The sequence below is a fragment of the Calonectris borealis genome, chromosome 1, assembly GCF_964195595.1.
Source record: "Calonectris borealis chromosome 1, bCalBor7.hap1.2, whole genome shotgun sequence".
NCBI classification, from domain to species: Eukaryota; Metazoa; Chordata; class Aves; order Procellariiformes; family Procellariidae; genus Calonectris; species Calonectris borealis.
In genome coordinates this window covers 133802342-133810910 of record NC_134312.1, presented here as the reverse complement: position 1 = coordinate 133810910, position 8569 = coordinate 133802342, and positions in this window count along the sequence as shown.

Below are 8569 nucleotides of genomic sequence, written 5' to 3'. Positions count from 1 at the left end.
AGTCTATGTTTGCAGCACACCTTGGCCCTTCAGGCAAAGACTCCTAGGGTTTGTGGGCAAGGGAAACCCATCAATTATTATGGCCCTACTGCTTATTTTGCTTGTGCCAGGGCCCTGGACAGTCGTGCTGGTTGCTGCTGCTGGCAGAGAAGTCCATGGGGCAGCAGTGCTGCTCAGGCAGGTCCGAGTGTCCATGCTCCCCATCTCCACCCAGGCCTCGGGAGCCACAAACCCAGCTCCATACAGCTCTCCTTACAGTTTTATAGCTCTCTCTACTCCTTTCTGCCCCTGGCCCAGGACGCAGCTCCCAGTTTTGCTTAGCCAACTCAGCCTCCCCAAAACTGCTGAGAAGCCTTGGGCCAGTGCTGCCTTTGGCCACTTGTTCAGGACTCGCCCGACTGATAGTAATGCAAGCAAAAATCTAATATCCAAATGCAAACCAATAATACAGTCAAAATATTCTGAGTTTTTAGGCCAAAATTGTATGGAAGATCCAATTTAATGTTACCGAGAAAATAAAGTTCAGAAAAAACTGTGTAGCCATTGCCTTGTAATGCTCAGGACCAGGTGACACTGAAACCAGCTCTAACAAAGCTGTACTTAATTTTAAAACCTAGGAACAAAGTAATAATACGTGGTTCCTTCTACTCATGCAGGAAGTCACATGCAGATTACCAGAAGAGATTCAGCAGTCTGGTGAAAGTTAGCCAAGTTCCCTTAACAAATTCTTGCATTTAAATGCTTTTCAACCATCCTCAAGAAAAGAAAAAACCTGAATGGAAAATTGTCAGACTGGAGGGACTACTCTTCACCTCTCTGATAAATAGAAGCCTGTTTTCTTACTTAATTCACTGCCCGTCCTATTTGTATGCATTTAGAGCAGTCTTAGTTGCACAATCAAAGATAATTTTGAATGCCCTTAATCATGGCGGAAAAAAAGAATTTCTGAAAGTGTGAGATTAGAGAGATGAGTTTTATTTCTGAGTCCTCCACAAAGGGGCAAGAGTGTGTTTTAGTATCAAAGCTCAGGAAGCCAAATTAAAGAACATCCTTAATTCTGTTATTTGTTGATCTGCTTTCATAAGTGTAGTGTTCTCTCCTATAATTATTTGCAGGTTTTCTGCACATGGATCCAGATGCACGCATGCTAAAGCAAGTGGCATCGTATCATAACAAAACTAGAGTAAACAAGGGATGAATCAGAATCTGCTAAGGGTAGTCAGGCACAACATGGCTCAGTGCAAAATGGCTTCAGATCATATGAGTCTGGTATCGAATGGTCATGACACATAACTCAGGGTGGGGTTTTTTTTGTGATATATGACCCTTACTATATACCATAGGACTGGCTTGGATTTTGCAGAGGTTCAAAAAGCTTTGCAACCAGTACAGTTGTTTTCTTTGGTGTGGGGAGTGTGGGGAGGAGGGCTGTATAAATTTGACTCCGCTCAAATTTATGAGCTTCATTAAAACCAGATAAACATCAAAATTATTGAAGGACAAATCTAAACTAGGCACTCCTTCCCCCGAGGGAGCCGGGGGACTGGGGGCAATGGCAACAGATTGGGTACTAAAACATCCCCTTCTTGTGCTCAGGGAAAGGAAATAAACACCACAGATAAAATTGGGAAAGCGATACCAAGCAGTCACACCCTTTCTAGTGTGGCCAGTTTATTTTCAGTTTGTTCCCTTAATATTATCCTAACATTACTTTCTCGAGTAACTAAGCAACCTCCAGTGCCCTACTGTTAAACCGGTTTGAGTCACTGCTGGGACTCTCGGTGGTTTTTGGTTCGCTACCGGCTGCAGGAGAAAGTCCAGAGGCGCTTCCATCCCTGGGCTACACTGCCGCCTGATGGCACTTCTCCTACACAGCTCTCCTTTTTTTCCCGCAAGGCTCCAAAAAGCCCATAATCAAAGAATCTCTGATTCTGCTGGTAACATAATTCTGACAAAGTCTTTCCTTGTGCCTGTACTATTCAGTTTTCTTATTAGCAGGGATAGGGGAACACAGGATCTCCCCTTTAGTTCTGGGGAGACATAAAACGGAGAGGGACAGAGGGCTAGAACTCAGACTTACTTGTAAAATTGGAAGAGTGGTCTGGAAGACAGGATGTAAATCAGTGGTTTCTACCTGGAAGCAGAGAGCAGAACCCAGCAAAGAAAAGGCAGGCAGGGAGCAACGGGGCCTGCAGACAAGAATTTGGAATTCGTAGCGGCTCACAGGTGAGTGTTGTTCAAAAATATTCTGCCACTGTGAAAAAGGCAGGTGTTACATAGAGCTGTATCGATAGGAATGTTACCTGTAAGGTGCTGTGAAATAGAACACAGCAGAATAAGGATGCCTGTGTAGAAAGCACAAAGTACAAACAGTTGGTTTCTTTCAAAAGCTTTCTATGTACACAGAGGTTTCACAAAATGTCTAGAGCATTTGCTTGAGCCTTGCAGACACAAAGTCTAAGACCTTGATTTTGGATAAAACTATACCGTTGTATATACCTGAAAGACATACATGATCTCAAAATGCAGAAGGACTGAGCTGAGTCCCAGACATAACATTTATAACTCTACAGTAGTTGGGCTTATCCAGGAGAGTAAAATAACACCTCTTTTCCCCTAGCAGTTTACTATGTAAATGAATACAGCCTTTTCTACAGCAGGGCTTCTCTGTATGTTGTAATACTAATTACTCCTGGGACTAAAAAAAAGAAAGTAACATAATGGGAAGCACGGAGAGGAACGCATAAAAGGATAAGTAATTCAAACATGAAAAATGACATTATAACTTCATTGGCATCTTGCTCCTTCAGTGTTTTCCAAATAATAATGCAGGAAAGCAATCAGAATGACAAACAGAATTCATACTTTCTTAATCCATTTTTCTGTCACTGATAGAAGCAAAACATCTGGAAGATCCTAGAAAACTACTTCTCTTCCAAACTCTGACGACTCCAAAGGAAACAAATCATCTGAAGGATTTTGACAGTGTAATTAATTGTTCTAATTCCCCCATCAATGTCGATTGCATGTGTCTCTATTACAAGTGAGTTGGGAGCAGTGTTGCTGTCTAAAGCAGGAACTACTACAGAATGTAGGGAATTAGTCAGAAGGGGTGGGAGGCAAAAGAGCAAAAAATAGAGATATTTTTTGTGAGAGATGTAGAGGAGCAATGTGGACCTGAGAAAAGGAGGAGAGGAATAGTGACAAAAGAAACATTTGGGCAAGAAAATCAAATGAGATAGGGGAGGACAGAAAGAAAAATGGGAGGAGATAAACCAAATGAAAACTCAAAAGAAGGAATAATGAGAGAAAAATGATTGTTCCTGCTAAGCAGTTTCAAACAGAGTGTAATATATTTAGAACTGGAGTGAAGCTGGTGATTCAGGTTTTAAAAATGGAAAAGGAACTAAGGCTGCATCTGTTATGTTTGATAACTTAATTCTTTGGTTCAGTCCCAGGACCTGTCCCTCATCATTCACATCTGAGTATGTTCATCTACTTGTCTGCTCTCCTTTGCAGCTAACTGACCGCTTCCCCCTAGGAAGAAGCCAGGGCACAGTTCTGAAGGCTGCTGCCTGTGACCAGCGTGGATGAGGCTATGCCACTATCCTTCCCAGCCAGTCCTCCAAAATGGAGCCAGCTCACCATGCCACCACACAGATTCCCACGCCAGCGAGCATGCAGCACAGTCCCACTGTGCAATGACATTCAGATGCCACTCAGAAGGACTGCTACACGCCCTCAGTTTACTTCAGGCATTTTGAACTAAATAAACACGAATAGTTATTAAAATTTAAGGGGCCACCATACAGTGCCACACAGGAGATGGGCAAGCGCTCCGTGGTGTGGATGCCCCCAGTAGAGGAAACGAGGTTGAAGTGGTTGTGACCACAAGCCGCTCTGCGGCAGCTGTCCTGGCAGCCGCAGGTCGGTCCCCCATGTTGCTGCCTTTTGTAAGTTAGATCTACGGTGGCACGGGAAGAAGAAAAATCAGCCAGCAAGCTTCTGACTCCTGAAATGAGGCAAGGATTGCTTTCACGTGGATGCAGATAGACAGTGAGCTGGGGTAAGTCCCAAACACTGGATGCTCCCCTCCGTCTTTAAGCCAGCAGCAGATATTTGTAACAGCAGCTGCAATCTGAAAACATTTCAGGATCACACCCAGAACAACAGAAAACAATGAGTTTTGGCTGACTGCTACCCAACACACCCTTGATGTGGTAATACTAGAGTCACACATGGCAAGGTGCTCCATTATGAAATATTACATCTTTCATTAAATTATTTTCTAGTATCATTCTCTGCTTATGATTTTATTATGTTTTCCTTTTCATTGTTTACCTCATTCATGAATTAGCTTTCTGCATTAGTTTTCTATAGGACAATTTAATCATTTCAGGATGTTTTAACAGTCTTTAATGGAGAAAACACACGAATATTAATGAAATACTATGAAAAGTAAAAAAGTCATAGAATCATAGAATCATTTAGGTTGGAAAAGACCTTTAAGATCACCAAGTCCAACCATTAACCTAGCACTGCCAAACCATGTCCCACCACTAAACCATGTCCCTAAGCGCCACATCTACAGCTTTTAAATACCTCCAGGGATGGTGACTCAACCACTTCCCTGGGCAGCCTGTTCCAAGGCCTGACAACCCTTTCAGTGAAGACAGTTTTCCTAATGTCCAGTCTAAACCTCCCCTGGCGCAACTTGAGGCCATTTCCTCTTGTCCTATCACTTGTTACTTGGGAGAAGAGACCAATACCCACCTCACTACAACCTCCTTTCAGGTAGTTGTAGAGAGCGATAAGGTCTCCCCTCACCCTCCTTTTCTCCAGGCTAAACAGTCCCAGTTCCCTCAGCCGCTCCTCATAGGACTTGTTATCCAGACCCTTCACCAGCTTCGTTGCCCTCCTTTGGACACACTCCAGCACCTCCATGTCCTTCTTGTAGTGAGGGGCCCAAAACTGAACACAGTATTCGAGGTGCGGCCTCACCAGTGCCGAGTACGTGGGCACGATCACTTCCCTACTCCTGCTGGCCACACTATTTCTGATACAGGCCAGGATGCCATTGCCCTTCTTGGCCACCTGGGCACACTGCCGGCTCACGTTCAGCCGGCTGTTGACCAGCACCCCCAGGTCCTTTTCCTCCGGGCAGCTTTCCAGCCACTCTTCCCCAAGCCTGTAGCGTTGCATGGGGTTGTTGTGGCCGAAGTGCAGGACCCGGCACTTGGCCTTGTTGAACCTCATACAGTTGGCCTCGGCCCATCGATCCAGCCTGTCCAGGTCCCTCTGCAGAGCCTTCCTACCCTCCAGCAGATCAACACTCCCGCCCAACTTGGTGTCATCTGCAAACTTACTGAGGGAGCACTCGATCCCCTCATCCAGATCATTGATAGATATCAAACAGGACCGGTCCCAGAACTGAGCCCTGGGGAACACTGCTTGTGACCGGCCGCCAACTGGATTTAACTCCATTTACCACCACTCTTTGGGCCCAGCCACCCAGCCAGTTTTTTGTCGCAGAGGTAATGTAGATCAATGCTTTACTATATTTCCAGGGAGGACAAAAATGGATCCTTTCCCATCAAAAATAGCTATTTCCTATGGCTACTAGAAGTGTTAATAACATTATCAGTCTATAAATGTGTAATTATAAAAATTGCTCTGCTGTTTTCTTTCATGTGGAGAGGGAATTGGTACATGACACGGAACTTGAAATAAGCTTGACTGCATTCTTTTGTAATAATAATGTAATTTTTTCTTTGAGCAGGACCATGTCCACAGTTAACAATTGTTCATAGTTCTCTTGAAACCTTTACTTCATAGTGTTGCTTAGTGAAGAAGTGGCATGTGAGTTTACCACAAGCTTCCTGCCTCACGTACAGATACCAGTAGGCTTCATTCTCTTGAGCTAAAGCAGATGAACCTCATCTATAGAATGCTAAAACTACATAATAAAGTGGTGAATCCTTGTTCTGCCATGTATTGCAGGAAATTCTGACCACCTCACCATCCTCCCCAGTGCAAACTACCTATGCTGTGCATCCCCCCAGCTCTGACCAGAGGCTAGTTTTCCAAATAAGAGGTGCTAAAAAAATATGGATTAATAAGAATGAAAGCTGGGTACGAAGGAGATGGTAGGAGGGGTGAAGATGTTACATGGAGTTAGTGCAATGGAGAAGACAGGACAAGGAACAGCTTGTTCAAAATGACAGAGGGAAGAAACAGCACTGGGAGCCATGGGGAGAGGAAGCACAGAATTTTGCTCTCGACAGGGAGAAGATAATACACGAGGAAGCTGAACAAGGCCCAGGGACAGGAGAGGGAGGGAGCAGCAGGAAGATTCAGCCACATGTACAAAGCTCCACGTTCAGAGGTGCTCCTTCTCCTAGTTGGTCATTGTTCCCTCTGCACAGGGAAGCACCAGGGAAAGAAGAGGCACTACTGTTGCTGCTGGGGATTTTGGCCCCTTTGCGGTCTTCATATAGATGGGTTTTTCTGCACATCTCTCCCAAAATGTAGCATCTCCTGTGAGGGGTGTCAGGAAGCTATTATCGCCAGCAGCATTCACCGTGAGGAATGCCTCAAAGCCTCAGCTTCCCCCTACCCATCTCCTGACCCTGTCGCCGGCAGGTTACTGACACAGGCTGCTAAGGAAATCCTGCCACCTGCAGACAGGAGTCATCCCATCCCAGGTGCCATTTGGCCTTGCTGTAAACCCGAGTAGGCCAGGAGGACATTCCAAGTATTTGTGTTTCATGAGTCGCACCAATACAACCGGTGTGTGCACGAACACTATCGGTGCGCATGAATCCATCAGTAATCTCTCCAGGATTGTGCAATATTGATTGATAAAAGTACAGGTTGCAAACTTCCAGACAGAGATGGCTACACCGTTCAGAAGTGGCCTGGGACCTCTCGGGCTGGCACAGTACCTTGGCAGCCCTGAGGAAAGCCCCACACAGACTTTCGGGATAATGCTTTCTCTAGCTGCAGAACAACATCTCCAGCAAGTCTATGCTTGCTTTCCAAGCAAGGAAGTGCTACAGACTAAAAATACTCTAGGAAAAATGCCTTCTGAAGCAATTTATCAACCTTTTCACCTTGCTTTTTGTTCTCTTGGAGGACAGCTGCTGTTGTTGCTCTTGTTGCTTCATGAACAACGTCTAAAACTGCTTAGTAGTGCAGAGCTGACTTGCAAAATTGAAACTTCTGACAAGTTGCATGCCAAAAATGACTCCACAAGAAGCCTCTGTGTAGGCTTGCCTTTACCAGTGCCTTAGGAAGAACTGCTTTGATCTTAATGACAACTGAAAACAGCACTATCTGTCTACTCACAGGTGGGTTTCATGATAGCAAAAGTGAGATTATTTTCACATTTTTCATGCCTTAGATGTGAAAAGTGGTAGCTTTATATTACTGCTCTTATACATCTTAGCTTGTGCCAAGGCACAGCGTACCTCAGAGTGCCTGCAGGGCGGCAGCACAAAGGTAGGATGCTGAGCACTGCCAATGCTCTGCACTGCAAGCCGAACATAAAGCTGAAGAAAGTCTGGTAATTTTCTGTCTTCCAGCAAGCTGATACCTACAAAAAAGCCTGGGTTTGCTTTTCTAATCAACAAACAAACAAATACATAAAGAGTTAGGCTTCTTCATAACATCTGTTTGCAAAGATGGCTACCTGTCTTCCTCACCTCTTCCTACTTTGCATTATGGAGAAGATGAGGAAGAAATCACATTGGTCACTAGTGTCCTGTGTAATAGAACAGGTGGGCAGCCAAGGAAGGAGGTGATCAGTGCAATGGGGATCCGGATGAAGATGTGTTTCGAAAACAGATGCCCACTTTCTGTCCTCTCTGATGGAGGCTGAAGGTGTAGTTAGTTTGAGGAACTTATTTTCAGTGCCAATTATGCCTTAAGCATTTACCACTTGTGCTGCAGATGTGCTGAGCTCTATGCAACCCTCAGGACTCAGCAGAAACAGGCATTTGTGATGCCAACAGGTGAACATAATTTATTTTCTGATTTTTTTTGGGGGGGGTGGAGTTTGCTACCTTTCAGCTGGATCAGTTCGGTGTTCAGCTACAGAGTTATGCAGGTGCTGATGTCAGCACTGCCCAGAGAAGCAGAGCAGGGGCAGGAGCCAATGGCCAGGTGTGGAGCCGGGACGGCGTGGCGAGTGGTTAACCTGGTTTGGACACTCCACTGCAACCCAGTGTGTAACCTCAGCGTGAGCCTGTAAGTGGGTGGGAAGAAAAGGGGAGGCTGGCTGGAGAGATCAGCAGATGCGATATGATGAGAGGACTTTTCAACATTTAGTTAAATCTTAACTTTGTTGCACATTTCCCAAGGGTGGGATGCCTGTGAAATTAAAAGGTACCGTTTTAACACTTTAATTACTTTATGCATATAAAAATCAGTCAGGGAATGCTCTTTTCAAAAACCAACTCATGTATAGCAGAGCATGAAATACTCAAACCTGTGTCACTGCCGCAGCCTATGCTGGATGGGCTACACGAGACAACAACCAGAGCTGGGGAAAGTGGGACGGCTGGGGAAG